This window comes from Vipera berus (genome assembly GCF_964194415.1).
Source record: "Vipera berus genome assembly, chromosome: 1".
NCBI classification, from domain to species: Eukaryota; Metazoa; Chordata; class Lepidosauria; order Squamata; family Viperidae; genus Vipera; species Vipera berus.
This window is the reverse complement of record NC_138202.1, coordinates 266,288,674-266,309,353: the sequence shown is the minus strand read 5'-3', so window position 1 is coordinate 266,309,353 and position 20,680 is coordinate 266,288,674.

The window sequence follows — 20,680 nt, the reverse complement described above, 5'->3', positions numbered from 1 at the left end:
GTTGTATCAGAGAAACACAAAAGCCAAAACACCTGTTGGGATATTAAGATTAATTATAAAGTAGTTAGAATATAACAATACTAAACACATAAAGTATCACTGTAAGAGAATTAACCATAAGCATTTTAGTCCAAACAAAGAAAGACTTAATGAAATCACTGCAACTTAAATATGCTGTGGTTAAAGCATGGAATAGCAGGGTTGAAATTCCCATCCAGAACTGTGATTATCTCAACAATCCTGGGGCAATTGCTATAATTCAGCATGAGCTAAAATCGAGTCTGGGAAGATAAAATGAATATAAAAAGCATGGAAACATATTTGGATCTTTCCATCTTTCACATTTTCCATTCCATAGTCCCATCACCTTCATGGGTTCCAGTCTTGAAATGTAGATACTTACAAGGAGAATCAAGTGGAATGGCTCATTTGCTGCAGCCAACTCACAGCTGACAATTCACAGCTGTCAACTTGCCATGGTCAACTCACTGCAGCCAGCACGCCATGGCCAACTCACTGTGGGACAACTTACTGTGGGATAATTCAACAATTTTATTTAATTATTTAAAGTAATTTAAAAATGATTTTAATTTTGTCATTTACATTTCATTTTGTCCCTCCTTTTGCATCCTTTCTTTAATGATTCTATTCCACCATTTCTTAGATATTATGTAACTTTTGTCCTGCAGCAAGTTGTCCTGCGGTGAGTTGGCTGTGGCGAATTGTCCCATGAAGAGTTGGCAGCAGTGAGTTGGCCAAGGCAAGTTGGCTGTGGCAAGTGAGCCATGGCGAGAGGCAGGATGAAGTGAGACTTCCCATAAAATTAGGAATGGACTGTGTGAAGATTTGCCTCAGTTTCAAATAAGTGCTATAAAGCTAGTAATAAATCAGCCTCCAGACCTTATAATGTCATAAAACAGGCAAGTTGGAAATTGATTCCAAAGACCTTTGAGAAACTGTGGGATATAATACAATGTATAAAGGGAGAAAAAACAAAAACCAATGTATTGTGGAAATTAAAGTGCCAGGCTAGAAAAAAGAAATGGGTACAAATCCCCATTAAACCACAAAGTTGGAGAAAAGCCAGTGACTATATCACAGGATTGTTATGAGGATAAAAAGTTAAGACTATTATTTGAAAAATATTATATATTCACTTCTTTTAATAGAAGAGTGATCCCATGAGTGTTACCTGAAACTCATATAAAGCATTGTGGTTCTCTTAAAAATCTTTAAAATGCTGGAATTTTGAATATGATGAATCTCATTGAACTTCTTTGTGGCCCAGAATTTCCTTTAAATTTCCTGTGGCAGGCAATTGGGATTAACCATGAAAAGAACTGAAAAGAGCCAATGCATATTACTAAATTTACACTTTTCTAAATTGTGTTAATAAAGATGAAAAAAAAATATGCATTATTATTACAAATGATAATGCTCAATTAGTCTGTCGTAGTTGAAAGGATTGAGATTTCTTTTGGCTGAAAAGAAGATCTTGAGAAAATGTCCCAGAAACTTTTCATAATGGATATTGCTATTGATATATTATTGAATCTGTACTTTTTAAGGCATAAAATTATGTAATCTAAGAAATTGTTGGTAACCATCTGCTGCCGGGAACAAATTCCCATCGCCCAGTACGCTCACACAGAGAAGGCCTCCTCAGGGTACCATCAGCTAGGCAATGTCGGCTGGCGACCCCCAGGGGGAGGGCCTTCTCTGTGGGAGCGCCAGCCCTATGGAATCAGCTCCCCCCTGAGCTTCGGATGGCCCAAAACCTCCAATCCTTTCGCCGCGGCCTCAAAACACTCCTATTCCACCAGGCTGACCTGGACTGACAGGCATTTTAATTAATTATATTTACAATTTTTAATTTATTTTTAGTTTTTAATTTTAATTTATTGCACAGATGATTTTAATTTTATTTTTATCTTAATTTCTGTACTTATTATATGTTTTGTTGTTAGCCGCCCTGAGTCCTTCGGGAGATAGGGCGGGATATAAATCCCATCAATAAATCCCATCAATAAATAAATAACTGTTTAGTTGCTGGGAAACTAAAGTATTTCATTAGATCAGTCATATTTAAAAGTGTGAGAAACTGTTGTGCCTGAAAACCTAATAAGAAAGAGTTTTGTAAATCCCACAGCAAATTACACGTTTACTGAAATCTGATGATTTTAGATGAGAGTTCTTAGCTGATTTTCTTTGTCTCTACAGCTGTTCTGGATAGAAACTGAATTTGTTCTGGATAGAAAAAGTGAATATAGATGTATTAGAATATACGTATGTGTGTGAGAGATAATATGCCTTCATTATCTCTTTTGTTTTCAGTTTTAATTACATTTCTTCTTAACTCTGAATTTTTTTATGCTTTTTAAAAGCTTTTCACATCTTGTTTTCTTGTGAAAAAATAGAAAGGGGAAAAGGGGTAAGGAAGTTACCATGAACTTTATAGTAGAAAGAGTGGATTTAAAAAAATGAAATGTTCAATCAATTAATTCAGTGGACTTGATTGGCTTAATAAATACAGAGATAATAGCCATACATTCTCCACAATGATTCTATGCCAACATAACAAGGAATTTGTATATTTGCCATAGGAAATATAAAAGCATTGTAATGAGAGAAATGTCTGTATGGAACATTCAGTATGAATGGTAGAGTATGATCACTTAATTATGAAAGGAATATATACAGAATAACTTTATTAATACACAATTGATTCCAGGTTCTATGGGAATGTAAATAGCTAGATAAGAATATGGGAAGGGGAAGAAATTAAATATCTACTAAGCAAAACACAGAGATTAAATTTGAAGATTTAGGGGAACCAAACCATGCAGATGGCATATGGGACAGATGCCTTGCACCTTGCAACCTTTTATAGACAAGAGGGGGGAAAAACACTCCTCTCCCCATCTTCTTTCTATAGTATAAATTCCTCCTTTGATTCTTCAAGTGGTCTTGAATACATTTTAGCACTATATCTACATCAGGAATAATCAAAACATTTGTCATGTTTTTTCTTAACCCTGGTTTCCAAACCTCCTTCAAAATCTGGATTTGGATGGTGGAAAAAAGTGGAAGAGCAATTTGTTTATGCTTATTCATCAAAAATAGTTTTGGTGGAGAGATAACAGCAAAAACTAGCAAGAAAATCAAATGAGAACATCCAGCACAGATGGAAGAAGAAGAGAAGGTATTAAAATGACAGACTTCCAGACTGTAACCTATAGATTTTACAGGGTATGAGCTGTGACATGAAAGCTGAATGTGCTGTATTGGTGCACTTCCACTAGTTCTTAATCCAAGTCACGTATGTGTTCCCTGGGTTAATTATTCTTCATATATTTGCTCTGTGATCAGATGCTGCATTCTGTACGTGAAAATCCCAAGCGGTATGTTCTTCAAGAGAATGATTCTTAAGACAGCCTTATCAGAAACAAGTGCAACCATCATTATGATTGTCAGGATCACTGAAATTAATTGCAACTACCAGAGTGATGGAGCTTAAAATAGCATGAGCTGTTGATGACCCAAAAAACCACTCACAGCATGTCCAAGCTAGTATTTGGCAGAGCACATGCAGCTTAAAAAAAGAACATAACCCTTTAGGTTCATACAAGCAATTAAACATTTTGTGGAAATGTCACACCATAAGTAGGAAAAGAACTTTCAATTGTTTATAAAGCATTTTCTTCCAGTTAGTGAGACAGATTTTAATTTTTACCTGCTTTTTTCCCCTCCTTGAAAGAGCCAGATAAGCTTACATTTTAGAGGACAGCTGTTCAATTAAAAAACAATAATTCTTGCCAAGACAGACCCCATGATTCTTATGGTGGAGTGGGGGAGTATGAGTAAATGCCAGTCAGCTTAGCAGTATTTAAAGATATGTAAGGAACTTAGCTTGGAAGCTCTGCTGACGATGTAAAACTTGGAGATATTTCCAGAAGTGTCTGTCAGACAAAGTGTAAAAATAATCAGAGGCTGATGACATCAGTTAATGAGACTTTCACTGGAAGGCTGAAGCACACAACGGGGCAGAAAATAAAATAGGCTTCATTGTTGCCTTTTTATTGATCAATAAATTAAAAACAAGGAAAGTGCTACTCCAAAATGTGATATACCACACAGTTTATACGCTTATTTAAAACATTAATCAAAACTCTGAAATCCTAAAAGATGAGATCACAACCTTGTTTGTGTGAGGTATTCTATATGTGTTTGATGGAAAGTGCCATAGACTACTATACAGGATGAACATGAAAGTTCTCAAAACAGAAAAGAAGCATGTCCAGAAAACTTATATATATAAAGTTCCACCTACTTCTTTTTCTTAAGATGGGATTCATATTATTCCCATGTACTATAAACAACCAAGGGTGGCAGGGGCGGGGGGGACAGGGAGCAAGTGACAAAATATCTTTCCTGACATCAGGACAATGTTGAATACTAAATATAGAATACTAAGATTTGTATTGTGATGTTGCAGTTTTTGTCTTAGACTATTTCTGTAGTTTGCATTAAATGCAAATGCCATCCATCCCTTCCATCTTTTCAGGATTTTTTAAAAAATCAACGGTAGTTAGGACAGGGCTAAAGTGTTGGTGAAAAAGCCAGGGAAATGTTGCAAATATGCACTTCCATGTCTCCTAAAGAATTGAAAGTCAGCTAGAATTTTCCCTACCAGGTAGGCTTTTGAGCTTTTCCTGGAATTACTGCCCTATATGTCAACCAATCTGAGAAATCTTCCATTTACATGATTACAGACCACTGAATACTGGGCTCCAGTCTTGTGGAGTGAGTAGCCAGATTAAATTAGATAAAATGAAATTAAAATCCTGCAATGACAGCCAGTGGCAACAGGTAGGTAGCCAGAGAAGTGTGAGCAGGTTTAGATTTACTGTCCCTAGTTTGATCACTGATTCCAGTACCAATTGAAATCTTAAAAGTAAAGGTAAAGGTTCCCCCGCACATGCGTGCTAGTCGTTTCCAACTCTAGGGGCCGCTGCTCATCTCTGTTTCAAAGCCGAAGAGCCAGCGCTTGTCTGAGGACGTCTCCATGGTCATGTGGCTGGCATGACTAGACACCAAAGGCACACGGAATGCTGTTACTTTCCCACTGTAGTGGTCCTTATTTTTCTACTTGCATTTTTACGTGCTTTCAAACTGCTAGGTTGGCAGAAGCTGGGACGAGTAACAGGTGCTCACTCTGTTACGCAACCCTGGCTAGAAATCATTAGATTTTGTATGGACTTAGATTTCTATTTTCTTGTTCATTAATCATCAGAAAGCTACTAACTATAAAGACAATAGGGTCAAAAAGATAGCTTAGAGTAAATTGTCTCCTCATTTATTATAAAACTGCATGTCACTCAGAGCAAATATTGGCGCCTAGTCCCTCAAGTGAGCAAACTTAACATTTAGGGAATGAGAGGTTGGTGAACCATGGTTCTGTCATGTGAGAGGAGGATGAGAAAGAGGACAAGTTTTTCAGCAGTGTTTCCACTTCATTTATACCCCACCTTTATTTTTTTAAAAAAAACCTCAAGGTAATGAGCATACATTATATACCTAATACTCCTTCCTCTTCCTCCCCCCCCAGCAATCCTGTGAAGTCACCCAGCTAGCTTTACGCGGGACTTGAACTTGGGATCTCCCAGTTTCTAGTCTGATGCCTTAACCAGTAGACCAGTGATTCTCAACCTGTGGTCCACTAGGGGGCCATAATGTCATCATGGGGGGGGGGTCTGCGAAGACTTGAAGAAACATTATAATTTAAACCTTAAGTCTTGGGGGTCCATGGCCATGCTCCATGACCACAAAAGGTATTTAAAGGGGGTCCGTGGTGAAGAAAAGGTTGGGAATCACTACTCTAAACCAAACTGGCTCTACTTTCTAATAGGAAGTCTGTTAATAATGGTAACTTCACCTTTGGGATTGCCCTCAGCGAAGTTGAATATTTGTGAGCAAAACAGAAACGCTATGAAGAATTGAGAGTCAGCATTAGAATAGATTCCACCTTTTTTTTGTCAAAGCAGTAAACGTTTGATAGTACCTAACAGCTGGCATTCACTATTTAATGGTATGTAACATGTAGCAGGCAGCCTTTGACAAGACTTGACAGGTGACATCCAATAGCAGGTAATACATGATAGTATTTCGGTTGGCACTGAGTTTTGGAATGAGTAATTCAAACATAATCTCTTCCCATTTGTAAAACCCTTACCAATTATATAAAGTACAGTGCCTACTCAGAAGTTTACCACTGCTCAATTCATAGAGCCAGATTTTCCTACCCACAGTTGCCTGCTTCCTTCATTTTCCAACTGAATAGAAATGGGTAGCACATGCACTACACACACACACACACACACACAGAGAGAGAGAGAGAGAGAGAGAGAGAGAGAGAGACTAATCACAGCAAAGCCAATTTTTAACTTCTAATGTTCCTGAGAGCTTTCAATGCTGCTGGATATTATTATTTAGTTCTTCCAGAGAGAGAAATGAAAGGGACTCCAAAATCTCTAGCAGTGACAGAGATGGATGAGAATGTTTGAAAGTAGTGGCATTACTGCAGGCCATAATTGTTTAGTAGACCATAATATAAATACTATACCCATTTGAAAAGATGAAATGTATCATCATTGGACCAACCAGTTATGGGTGGACAGACCTTGGATTTAAAATCTTCTGTTTACATGATAAAAAGCACTGAACATTGGGCTACTAAGTTGAAATGGTTAAATTTTTCAAACCGAAGGGAATTAACCCAGTATTTGAAGCTTGTATGTACTCTTCAAACAAGCACTTCCCATAGGACTTCATTTACTGAATTAAAAACAGACTAGCTTTTAAAAATATGCTCCCTCCCCCCAAAATCATACTTTTCTTCTTCCCCAGTCTATAGCAGGGAAGAAGTGAATTTACTTCTAGCCACCAGAAAAAACAATCAAGGCAAGAGAGCAGGGGAAAGGAGGGATAGATGGGATTTCCACATATTTAACTGTAGGACATTGATGATTCTATGGTGACCATATAACTCCTTAAATATAAGCATATAGTAACGATGTAAAAATTCAGAATCACAAGTCTTTCCTGTCTTCAGTGTTTTCTTTCTGGTAAGCTTGGGAGGGAGGGAGGGAGGGAGGGAGGGGGAAGGAAGGAAGGAAGGAAGGAAGGAAGGAAGGAAGGAAGGAAGGAAGGAAGGAATCGGAAACTGGGGTTTTTGATGGGGAACAATAGGTTCCAACGCAACCCAAGCAAGATAAAATGTGTCTCCCCAGTTCCAGAGGCTCCTGTCCACCTCTCCCTAATCACACCTACTTGTCCCATCAAATCTGGCAGGACAGGCATTTTTAGCCAACGAGTGTTGTCTAGCAGATGCAAGGAAGACAGCCTTTTCTTCCCTGGCTCCCTCACAGTGCAATATCCTTCTCCCAGAGATTAGGTTGGCCCCAACCATGCTAATTTTTCAAAGGACCCTGGAAATATGGTTTTGACAAAGGCTATGGGGACCTGGGTATGTGGTGTTTGGGGGCAGGGGCAGCCATTGAACAGGGTTGTAAGTATCTCTGGGGTGATTCTTTGAATGGTTGCTAAATGGTCGTAGTAGTGTTCAAACTAACTGACCCAAATTTTCTGAATTGCAATTTGTGACATTATTTCTAGTTTTATTCATTACATTTATATAGTCACCCCTCTCATATATGTGACTGAGGGTGGTGTACAATAAAATAAACCATAAAAACAAACATTAAAACTTACTATTAGTTAGTGTGAACTAATAAAAACATTAGTATTAGTTAAAAAGACTAAGAGAGAACATCATTGATATTATGTGCAGTGTATTTATCACATCAGTTCTCAGTTTTACTGAGATTCCCCATGCCTTCTGACATAGCCGTGTATTAAGGGATTTGTTCAATACATAGATAAATCTTACAAGCTTATGATATAAATTTCAGTTCTGGGTGTCAGTTTTGGGTTCCATGGCATGGAATGTGTGCTAATTTTTCCAAATTTTAAAAAAATCAAATTCCTGAACAATGGTTTATCCAATGGAAATATATTTTTTTAAAAAAGAGAGCTGCACTGGATTATTATAACATGTAAAAGGCATATGAAGTATTCATGAAGTGAATTTCAAAGTTGTGCCACCGTTACCATTTCTGGTCACCAACAGAATAAAACAACAACAACTGAAGAGGCAATAGGAGCCTCCAGGCCTCATAGTTGGAAACTAATGTGGACTGGGGACAAAATCCATCTGCCTCCCTGCTACTGCCTTACAGAATCAGAGAGGAAGATTTTACAAGTCAAGAGGAAATACCACGAAGGAGACTTTAATGAGGCAATTGTGAGGAGTAATGGGCCATGTTTGTACATTCTTCTGTAAGCAATATGGTTTGTCTCTGTGAATATTACCTTTTCTCAATCAATAAATGAGTCAATGCAACTATAACTAGAGGGAAAATGGATTAGAAGGTGACATGATTTTGAGAGAAAAAATTGTTGTAAAATTCCACACAGAGAAAATTTGCCTTTACCTTTGAAGTAGACATTTTTACATTTCTAATTCACAGATAATTCTTGCCACAATCACTAAACAAGTAGTTTGCCAAATACTTAGCTCTTGCAGCAAAAACGTGGAAAATCCCCCAAGTGCCTGCCACTGTTCTAATCCATGAAGTGTTTGCCTAGGTGACACTCAGTCTTACCTGGACCAGAGAGTGATCTGACCATGGTAAGGAGCTGATCGAAATGTATCCCATATCCAGATCAGTACACATCTGCTATGAGACAAAAGCAGGTCCAACATGCTCCAGCTTGAATGTGGGCTATAGATTACTTAGCACAAACTCCGGGTCGCTAAGTAGACTATAAACCTTTCAATATGCAAGAGCCCATTCAGGCTATTTCGCCTCCCATCTGAAACAGCTGCCCTGACTCAGTCCTTCATCTCCTGAGCATGCACAAACTTTAGTAGCCTTGCAGAATAAATTATTAGAGTGACTCCACATTCCCAGGTGCCCTACATCAACCCTAGCATGCCTCCAGACCTCAATACCAAACCTGCAGAGTCACCATCAGAAGCATTCCAACTGACACTATGGCACCTTTTAATATCCAATATTAGAGAAGATACAGTAATGTTTGTTCTCTTTTCCTGAGCGTGGCAGTGAACACTGATTTTTTAAAAGAAAAGGAAGGATGTTCTGTTAAATTTTTTTTTAAAAAAAGAGAGATAAACTGTGGCCTAGATAAGTATTCAACCCCAGGAAATTCAGAATGCAATTAACACCTGATGCTGTGTTAGCTCAATCAGTTTTATTTTTATTTTTTATTTTAATTCCATTTATATCCCGCCCTTCTCCGAAGACTCAGGGCGGCTTACAAGCTTAGCAGTAGCCTTCATTCTATGTATATGCCTGCTTATTAGGGCTTTCACACACACACCCAAGCGGCATTATTACAAAGTCAGCTTAATTGGCCCCAACAATCTGGGTCCTCATTTTACCTACCTCGGAAGGACGGAAGGCTGAGTCAACCTTGAGCCTGGTGGGATGCGAACCTGCACTAATTGCAGGCAGCTGGTGTTACTTAAGGAGGCATCAGCCCACTGCTCCACCAAGGCTCTTATTCTTGCCATGGCCTATTAAACAAGGCTGTACACTATGCTACATGTCAGAATGAGGCTGACCTAGTGGGGGGAAGTTTTGTTAGACAAGCATCTATACTGTTGTGTATTTACTAATTGTTATTACATTAAGTTAAACAGAAGTTACAGAGCTGAGGTAAAACCGCGGCAGCTTTTGACAGCTGTCAAAAGCTGCCGGGCGAAACCGCGCAAGCGCCAACCATTGACAGCTCAACACGCGCTACAGATGACAGCTCCGAGCTGTCAAAACCAAACAAACCCGATTGGCGGCGACCGCAGCGCGGGAGCAGACTCACCCCGGATTGGTCGATCCGCCGGCAGCTGTCAGTATAAATAGATGTCATGTTCCCTTGTTCTTTGCCTGGTTCAGAATAAAAAGTTAAACTGTTAACTAGCTGTCTCGCCTGCTTCTTAGTCAAAGCACTGGCGACGAAGGTGGGATGCTGCTTGCTTAGCTGAAGTCACTACCTAAGGGGAGAAGAGATTTTTCCCTTAGCTGAGCTGGTCACTTGCTGAAGTCACTGGAAGTCAAACTTCCATTCAACGCAAGCAGCGGCACCTCAATTACAGACAGCATGACGAACCACGGCCACATTCGAGAATTCGATACCCGCCACCCAGAAGGCTGGGAATCGCATCTGGGCCAGGTAGAAGGGTACCTGGTAGTCAAGAAGATCACAGATGACCGGGCCAAGGCGGCCGCCCTCCTCTGGCTCAGCGGCCCTGCTGTTTATGATGCCGCTGTGGGGATCTTCACCCCGGAGCCGGTCGCCACCATCTCCTATGCAGACCTCACTGAGGGGCTGAGTAAATACTTCATGCCCCTCAAGTCAGAACTCTACTGGAGAGTGAACTTCGCGCGGAAACTCCAGCTTCCTGACGAGCCAGCAAATGACTTTATAACCAGGGTCAGGCATGCCGCACGTCGGTGCCGGTTCCCGGATTTGGAAGACCGAATCCGGGACCAGATTGTCATAGGGCTCAAGGACGAACGGCTGAGGAAGAAGCTGATCGCCAAGCCTGAAATGACAATGACCGATGTGGCTAGAGAAGTCATCGCATACGAAGACTGCCACGGAGACGACCGACGGATACCGGACAGCGGACCACGGGGGTCCGTGCACCAGGAAGACGGCAGGTTCAGCGGTTCTGAGGACGACGACGGCCCCACAGATATAGACGCGGTGCAACGGCGGTTCGAGAAACTGAGGATGCAACGCAACTACAAGGGGGGCCCTGCCAACAATCAGAGGGGGGCCAACTTCCCGACAAACAGGGCGAAGTGTGCCAGCTGCGGGGGAAGCCACCCTAGGGCAACGTGCCGGTTCCGCAGTGCCAGATGCCACGGGTGCGGGAAGACAGGCCACCTCAAAGCAGTGTGCCGCAGCCGGAGCCGGGAAAACCTGCACGACCTGGAGGTGACAGCCGAAGGTATGGCCCCATATACACTCAGAGCTAGGCACAGCCCCAGAACCCCAGTGTCCAATGTAAGGGGGAGGGCGGAGAAACATACAGTCCACAGCATTCTTAAACCCAAAATCAAGGTGGACGTACGGATTCAGGGAATTCCCTGTGAGATGGAGGTGGACTCTGGGTCCTCCGTCTCACTAATTTCATGGCAAACGTACAGGGACATTTGTAACCGAAGTAGGAAAGGGCCCGCCCTTAGACCCACCAAACTCCGCCTAGCCGACTTCCAGAAAACGCCCATTAAACTCCGGGGAAAAGCTTCCGTCCCCGTAGAGTTCAAAAAATTTAAAGGATCCCTTCCTATTTTGGTGACCCAAGAAAACAGAATAAGCCTGCTAGGATTAGACTGGTTCGAGGCACTAGGAATAGCGTTGACAGGTGTCAACGCCATTCAGCTGTCAAAATTGGAATCCGTCTGCCGACAATTCGCGGACGTTTTTGACAGCTCACTAGGGAAATACACGGGACCGCCCGTATCACTTAAACTGAACCCAAATGTGATGCCTGTCAGAATCAAGGCCAGAAGGGTTCCCTTCGCCTTGAGGGAAAAAATAGAAGCGGAGCTTGACAGATTAACAAACTTAGGGGTCCTCGAACCGGTAGAAGGGGCCGAGTGGGAGACTCCCATAGTGACCCCAGTTAAACCAAACGGCCAAATTAGATTATGTGCCGATTATAAAGCGACCCTCAACCTCGCTTTAAACGCACATGCCTACCCGGTCCCGGCTGTCAAAGACATCCTCGCGGCCATTAAGTCAGGCGCCATATTTGCCAAGTTAGACTTGGCGCAGGCGTATTTACAGTTGCCTGTCACCCCTGACACCGCTTTGGCTCAAACAATAGTCACCCACAAGGGAGCATTCAAAATTAACCGCCTTCAATTTGGCATCTCTGCAGCCCCGGGAATCTTCCAGGAAATCATGGAGAAAACACTTAAGGGAATTCCCGGGGTCTGCCCATATTTTGACGACGTCCTAATTGCAGGGGAATCAGAAAATGACCTGGCTGGCAAACTAACCAAGGTACTCCTAAGGTTCAGGAAGGCCGGTCTCAAATTAAAAAGAGACAAATGCTCCATCGGGGTGCCCTCAACAGAGTTCTTAGGGTTTAAAATAGATGCTAAGGGAATTCACCCCACGGACACAAAAATTAAAGCTATCAAAGCAGCACCGACCCCCAAAAACAAACAAGAACTTCAGGCTTTCTTAGGGTTAGTCAACTTTTACCACACCTTCCTACCGCATAAAGCCTCCATTGCAGAACCCTTACATAGATTATTAAACAAGGGCAAACCCTGGACGTGGACCCCTGAGCATGATAAAAGTTTTAACCTCCTAAAAAACTTACTCTCCAGCAACGCAACGGTAGCCCTGTTTAACGATCAGCTGCCCGTATGTCTCGCCTGCGATGCCTCCCCGTACGGCATCGGAGCGGTCCTAAGCCATTTAACTAAAGAAGGAATACAGACCCCTGTAGCGTTCTATTCGAGAACGCTGTCAAAACCTGAGCGGAATTACGCTCAAATCGATAAAGAGGCTCTAGCTATAGTAGCCAGCGTAAAAAAATTTCATGATTACCTGTATGGCCGACCATTTACTATTTATACTGATCATAAGCCCCTGTTAGGACTCTTTACAGTAAACAGGCTAACACCACAAATATTATCTCCCCGCATCCTAAGATGGTCTACATTTCTATCAGCCTATTCATACAACCTAGAATACAGACCAGGGAAAACCATGGGCCATGCAGACGGCCTGAGCAGACTGCCGCAACCAATTGTGGACCCAGACCCAGCACCAGCTGGAAGAATACTGGCTATCTCAGAGCTGCCAGAATGCCCCTTATCTGTCAAAGATATCTCCGCAGCTACCGCGGCAGACAAAATCCTAGGCAGAGTCCTAGGCTATGTCACAACGGGCTGGCAATATTCACCCCAGGAACCACAATTCCAACCTTACTTCTTAAAACAAAAAGAATTATCCACCCATCAGGGATGTCTCTTATGGGGCAGCAGAGTAATCATCCCTGACAAACACAGACTTAAAGTACTAGAGAGCCTCCACGAAGGGCACCCGGGCACCGTCAAAATGAAGGCTCTGGCCAGGAGCTATGTTTGGTGGCCGGGTATAGACAAACACATTGAGGCACACGTAGCTGGCTGCTATTCCTGCCAGCTAGTTAGAGCAGCCCAGCCACAGGCGTCCATACATAGATGGGAAACGACAAAGTCACCTTGGTCTCGCATTCATATAGATTATGCAGGTCCGTTCCAGGGACAATCATTCCTAATTGTCGTAGACAGCTTTTCAAAATGGCTAGAAGTGGCGCCAGTAGCCAATACAACCTCCTCGGCCACTATACAAGTTTTAAGGGGATTATTCGCCACACATGGCCTCCCTGATGTTATAGTTTCCGATAACGGGCCCCAATTTACCTCCTACGAATTCCAGAGTTTCACAACGGCGAACTCTATTAGACACACCACCTCGGCTCCCTTTCACCCATCGTCGAACGGCTTGGCAGAGGTGATGGTAAAATCAACCAAGGAGGCACTACGCAAGATCATCTCCGGCAACTGGCACCAAAGACTGGCACAATTCCTTCTCTCCCAACACACCACGCCTTGCACAACTACCGGGAAGTCCCCAGCAGAGCTTCGCTGGGGCAAAAGATTGACCACCAGACTGGACCGTCTCCACCCAGACAGATCCCCTCCAGACCCAGAACTGCCCCTCCATCATAGAACTCTCAACTCTGGGCAAGCTGTCTGGGCTAGAAACTACGGGGGAGGGAACAAATGGACACAAGGGGTGGTCATCGAACAAACAGGCCCCTTGTCATACATCATTGACATTGGACAAAATATACATATCCGCAGACATATAGACCAATTACGCCAACGCAGTCCTCAAAATATAGGGGGAAGGGGTGACGACGAAATACCAACAGAAGCACCGGCGCAAAGACTGGCACGACAAGACTCCCCTGATCGGAACATACCATTTCAACACCCCACTCCAGCAGAGCCAAACACCCCACCCCCGGAGCCAACCCAAGAAGCGCCAAGAGAACCAGAACATACTACCGAGGCTACCCCCCGGCGCTCCGAGAGATTAAGGAAACCTCCCACATACTTGAAAGACTATGAATGGGGTAAAATCAACTCAATCAGAGGGAGGGGGAAGGGGTGTTGTGTATTTACTAATTGTTATTACATTAAGTTAAACAGAAGTTACAGAGCTGAGGTAAAACCGCGGCAGCTTTTGACAGCTGTCAAAAGCTGCCGGGCGAAACCGCGCAAGCGCCAACCATTGACAGCTCAACACGCGCTACAGATGACAGCTCCGAGCTGTCAAAACCAAACAAACCCGATTGGCGGCGACCGCAGCGCGGGAGCAGACTCACCCCGGATTGGTCGATCCGCCGGCAGCTGTCAGTATAAATAGATGTCATGTTCCCTTGTTCTTTGCCTGGTTCAGAATAAAAAGTTAAACTGTTAACTAGCTGTCTCGCCTGCTTCTTAGTCAAAGCATATACAGTTACAGTATTTGGTTTAAGAAGAATCCACAGACACTAAAAAGGGAACAAAATATGATCGCCATATATTCTGTGGTACTTTTAGTGCTTTGCTGGACAGCTCCCTGATGTGAGACATTAAGAGAAGGTGAAAATGGGCAACAGAGTACTTGGTTTCAAACAAGAAAGTAGCTTGTGTGTCATAAGAAATAAATTATAGCCCTCTCATTTGGGGGTCCAGAGACAGGACAGACAAATTCCTATCTGCGTGATTTATGTCATGGCTTTGCTCAGCATTTACTTGGGCTGAAGTAATTATGCTGTCTCTTTGCATGAGATGTGATTGAAATGAAAGCACACCAAGCCACTGACCCAAACAGAAATGAGGAGTCCCTTCACAGCACAAATATTCTTATTTTTACATATTTTTATCTATAAGAAGGAGAATATGTTTCCTGTTTTAATTTTTAAAACAATGGCCTTTCTAGTAGATATTTGTAAAATGGTGGGATAAAGTGTAAAACATCAGATACAATTTCCCATGGAAAACTTTCCTGGCTTTTGGAAATTAACTTAGTAACTTGATGTTCCCAGCATTTATAGAGATGCTGTTTTATTTTCATATTGTAGTTTTATTAACCTGATTTATACTTGTTGGATATGTATGCTTCTCGGAAATGATTTCGTGATTGGTGCAGAATATAAGCCCACAAAATAAAATATTAAAATAAAAGAACAAAATAATTTTATTTGCAGTTTTAATTCATTCATTGGCATCCTTCAGTCTCGAGAGACTATGGTATCGTGCTCTGGAAAGAGGTCCGAAAGCAGCATCTGGTGTGGCTAAAAAGGCCAATTCGAAAGTGGCAGTCCCTTCCGCCCTGAGGGCAGATACAGTCTGTCCCCTGTCCAGGCTCCACATTTCGCTGGTTCTGGGTCTGCCTCTTTGCCTCAGCCTGCCACACAAGTGTCTCTTCGAATTGGAGAAGGCAATGCTGCGTCTTTAGCCTCCAAGCTGAGCGATCAGAGATCAAGGTTTCCCAGCTGTTAATGTCCATTCCCAAGGCCTTTAGATCCCTCTTGCAGATATCCTTATATTGCAAATCTGGTCTCCCTCTGGGGTGCTTTCCCTGCACTAGTTCACCATACAGAAGATCTTTCGGAATCCGACCATCAGTCATTCTCACGACATGCCCAAGCCAGCATAGACATCGCTGTTTCAATAGTGTATACATGCTAGAAATTCCAGCACATTCCAGGACTGCGCTATTTGGAACTTTGTCATGCCAGGTGATGCCAAGAATACATCGGAGACAGCGCATATGAAAGGTGTTTTAACTTTCTCTCCTGCTGTGCGTAAAGAGTCCAAGACTCACTGCAGTACAAGAGTGTGCTCAGGACGCAGGCTCTATAGACCTCGATCTTTGTATGTTCTGTCAGCTTCTTATTAAGCCATACTCTCTTTGTAAGTCTGAAAAACGTGATGGCCATTTTACCAATACATTTATTCAGCTCAGTATCTAAAGAGAGAGTGTCGGAGATGGTTGAGCTGAGGTACACAAAGTCATGAACGACCTCCAGTTCTTGTGCAGAGATTGTAATACAGGGAGGTGAATCCACATCCTGACCCATGATTTGTGTCTTTTTCAGGCTGATTGTTAGTCCAAAGTCTTGGCAGGCCTTGCTAAAACAGTCTATAAGTTGTTGAAGGTCTTCAGCAGAGTGAGCAGTAATGGCAGCATCATCAGCAAAGAGGAAATCCCATAGGTATTTCAGCTGGACTTTAGACTTTGCTCTCAATCTAGAGATATTAAAGAGTTTTCCGTCTGATCTGGTCCGGAGATAAATACCCTCTGTTGCAGTTCCAAAAGCGTGTTTCAGCATGACAGCAAAAAAGATCCCAAATAAAGCTGGTGCAAGGATGCAGTCCTGTTTCACTCCACTTCGAATGTCAAAGGAATCTGATGTTAAGCCATCAAAAACTACAGTGCCCTTCATTTCCTCGTGAAAGGACTTGATGATGTTTAGGAGCTGGACATCCAATCTTGGGGAGAATTTTATAAAGGCCATCCCTACTAACCAAGTGAAAAGCCTTCGTAAGATCTATGAAGGCTACGAGAAATGGCTGTCTTTGTTCCCTGCATTTCTCCTGCAACTGTCTAAGGGAAAATAACATGTCAGTAGTGGACCTGTTGGCTCGGAAGCCACACTGTGATTCTGGGTAGACTCTCTCTGCAAGCACCTGGAGCCTCTTCAGTATGACATGGGCAAGCAGCTTCCCTACAACACTGAGAAGAGAGATGCCGTGGTAGTTGTTACAGTCACCCCTGTCGCCTTTGTTCTTATACAGTGTGATGATATTTGCATCCTTCATGTCCTGTGGCACTCCACCTTCCCTCCAACAACCACCGAAGATTTCATGCAGTTCGGTGGGGATGTTCTCTTTGCAGCACTTCAGAATTTTGGCAGGGATGTTATCTTTCCTGGGTGCCTTGCTGGAGGCAAGGGAATCCAGGGCCACATTTAGTTCTTCTAAAGTTGTTTCACTGTCAAGCTCCTCCAAGACAGGCACGAACTCGATATTATTTAATGCTTCTTCAGTTACCCCATTTTCTCTGGGATATAACTCAGAATAATGCTGCACCCAGTGCCATCTGCCTTGTTCGGTCCTGGATAACCTCGCCTGTAGCAGACTTCAGAGGGGCAGATTTCTTCTGTGTTGGACCTAAAGCCTGCTTGATGCCATCATACAGCCCCTTGATGTTGCCTGTGTCAGCTGATATCTGGATCCAAGAGCAAAGCTGCAGCCAACTGTTGTTAGCACATCTCCTGGCAGTCTGTTTGACTTTGCTATGAGCAGCTCACAGAACCGTAGGTTGTGCTCACTGGAACAGGCTTTATATGCAATTTGAGCTCTCCTTTTTTCCTTGATGGCTGGCGTCAGTTCCTCCAAATGGGCTTCAAACCAATCTGCTGTCTTTCTGATCTCTTTACCAAATACTGACAAGGCGGTGTTATAAACAGCATTCTTGAAATGCTGGTAAGAATCAAGTCGATCTGGTGCCAATGCTTCGATCTTGGATGTCTCCAAGAGACTCTGTGTTGAGGCTTTGTTTTAAAGAATGTATTGCTAACACAAAAACCACAGTAGCAGCAAAACTCCAGCAGACGTTGGCCATTTTCGCTCATCTTCCTGACGCTGAACTGACCTAAACAAGTGGGCCAAGAACTATAATCAGCTCCAACTCTGGCATTAAAATCGCCAAGGATAAACAGTGGTTCTTTCTCAGGGATTTTCTTGATAGTAGCATACAGATTGTCGTAGAATTTGTTTTTGGATTCTACTGAAGATGATAATGTCGGTGCATATGCGCTAATAAGAGTAACCAGCCCTGTTGATGAGTGGAGCTGCAGGGACAGAATTCTTTCACTTCCTGCAGCAGATGGAGTAATGAATCCTAGTAGGGTGTTTCTGACTGCAAAGCCAACCCCATATTCCCTAGTCTCATTTGATGGTTTTCCCTGCCAAAAGAACGAGATTTTTCTCTCCTTAACAGATCCCGAGTCTGACAGCCTTGTCTCTTCAAGGGCAACGATGTCCATCAGCAGTCTGCTCAGTTCCATGTCAATGACAGCTGTCTTACGTACATCATCTATTTCTTGCAAATGGTCAGAAAGGCCGGGGGTCATTGTCCGAACATTCCAAGTGCCCAACTTTAGGGCTAAAATTTTCTTATGTTTGTTGCATGTTGCAGAGTTATCAATCTGCTTGTTGGCTTTGACCCTAAACCCCATGCACCCTGTGAGGTTAACAGACCGTGGCAGGGCAGCACCTTACTGGCTGGGGGCTGCCCAGCTTAAGGCAGGTGGTAGCTGCCCAGTGAGGTACAATAACCTCTCTCACCATCGAAAGTGGCCTCTGGCGTCATGCTCTATGCCAATCAAGCAAAGACTTATAACCGGTAACTGCCACTTCCCATGTTGTTTCAATGCTGTATGCAAAGCTGGAGTGTCCTCTCCATAGCATGAGGCCTGGGTAGATTAATATGGAGGATCGACTGTTACCCAAGCAGCAGATCCCCCCTCTCCATGTCGCTGAAATAGTCCAATGGAATATAAGCCCACAAAATAAAATAATAAAATAAAAGAACAAAATAATTTTACTTGCAGTTTTAATTAACCTCTATTCAAATATATTTTGGATTCGTATGTTCTACATTTTCCTCCAGTTGTTTAATACTTTATATTATAGAGGGTTGTTTTAATTCTATCTCTCTGTGTGTTTGGGTCTGTGATCCATGTAGAATTTTCTGGATAATAAGATGAATATAAGATTGAATGAATAGGAACTGGAAATTATTCTGTCAGTCTCTTTGAGTTGGAAGCATCGAGTTGACTGCTACTGGGAATCCAATACTGGACAATGTGGAGCCAACATCTGTGAGTTCTTATCTTTCAAGTTTAGTGATGCCATGCTACCTTGTATAAAACCAATGCCATATAGTGTAATGAAGATTTAATATTTTTTGAAGAAGTGTTAAAATACCAAGTTGTTCATACTTTCAACAGTTACCACAAAGCTATATAAAATAGCTATAGCTTCCACGTACTGTTAATTATCACCAAGTAGTGGTAATTTTTCCAATTTATGCATCAAGCTACCACTGGGAAGAACAAAGGAAATATTTAGCACATTGTAAATTCTTCTTCAATTCTTCTGCCAAGTGGTCAGAATTCAGATTACAAGTTTAAAACCAACATTTGAGAGCAATTTGGCTGTGCTTTGAGAATCCACCTAAGGAGGCTGCTCTAATGTTGCAATAAATGTATGCAGAATATGATGGAGTCCAAAATGCCACAGTAAGTCTATATTTTCACAGAAAAAAAAAGAATTTCAAGAACAGGTTGACAAATCTATAACATGTTTTTCATAGCTTCAGTTATCTTTCTATAATGTAGCAACTATATTATAAATGGTTAGCAAGCATCTCTTTAATTCACTGAAATCAGACTGCTTAAGGACAGATTAGACATCCAGATCCCTGAGAAGGAAGCATATTAGCTTCCCTGTACAAGCATCTATATTGCTTTTATGAGGAATATCATACAGTCAGCATAAGCATTAATACCATCAGGTATTACCAAGAGTTTAGGCAATTCTTGCTGCAAAAGAAGCAAATTATGCACATCTTTGAGGTAAACATTGGTCCTTGCTGCCTATTTGTTTTGAAAAAAAAAACAATCATTTAGGCATGCTGGAGGAAACAAACGGGTCACAATACTATCGTAACATAATATTTTCTATTCAGGACAAAGGAAGACTAAGATGTTAGAGCGGACTCAATAAAAAGAGATTCCCTGTGAAGTAGCAGAAGAGAGGCACCACTCAGGTTAGAGAAAGTTGCACATAAGAGGCCATGAGGAACCAAGTACAGGTATCATTACAGATCATCAGAGAACATCAACAACATTAGAGGGCTATTCAATCTGAAAGAATCAAAATCGGATTCAGATGGAATATACAGTTTTGTTTATAGCTGTTGTCTTGCATCATCTTCATTAGGACAAGGGTAGTTGTCTTGTACCAATTTACTAGTAGGACAAATAACTTGTAGTTGAACTTAATATCTGATATTCAAAAGGACCGGTGTGGATGTATTGCCCCACACAGCATACAAGAATGAACTTGTGAGAACAGGAGTAAGAATAAACATGGTTTAGATTCTAAAGACCAAGTGCAAGAAGAAAGGCTGCATAGATCACTGAAGGGTGCTTTGCTTTATCAAGACTTCAAATCAAAGTGCCTCTTCAAAGTGAAGCAGTGTCCTACTTGTCTTGGTTGAGGCAGAACAACTATTTTGATTTGCTACCAGTTGTAGTGATAAGTAAAAGAGTACCTGTGATTGTGGTTTCTATACATCCACATAAGCTATTATTATCAAAGTGGTGCATCTGGTCCAGGATAAGTCCTGCCTCAACTCTCCATTAAGACAAAGCAACACCAACACATAACAGGTGATTTGCACT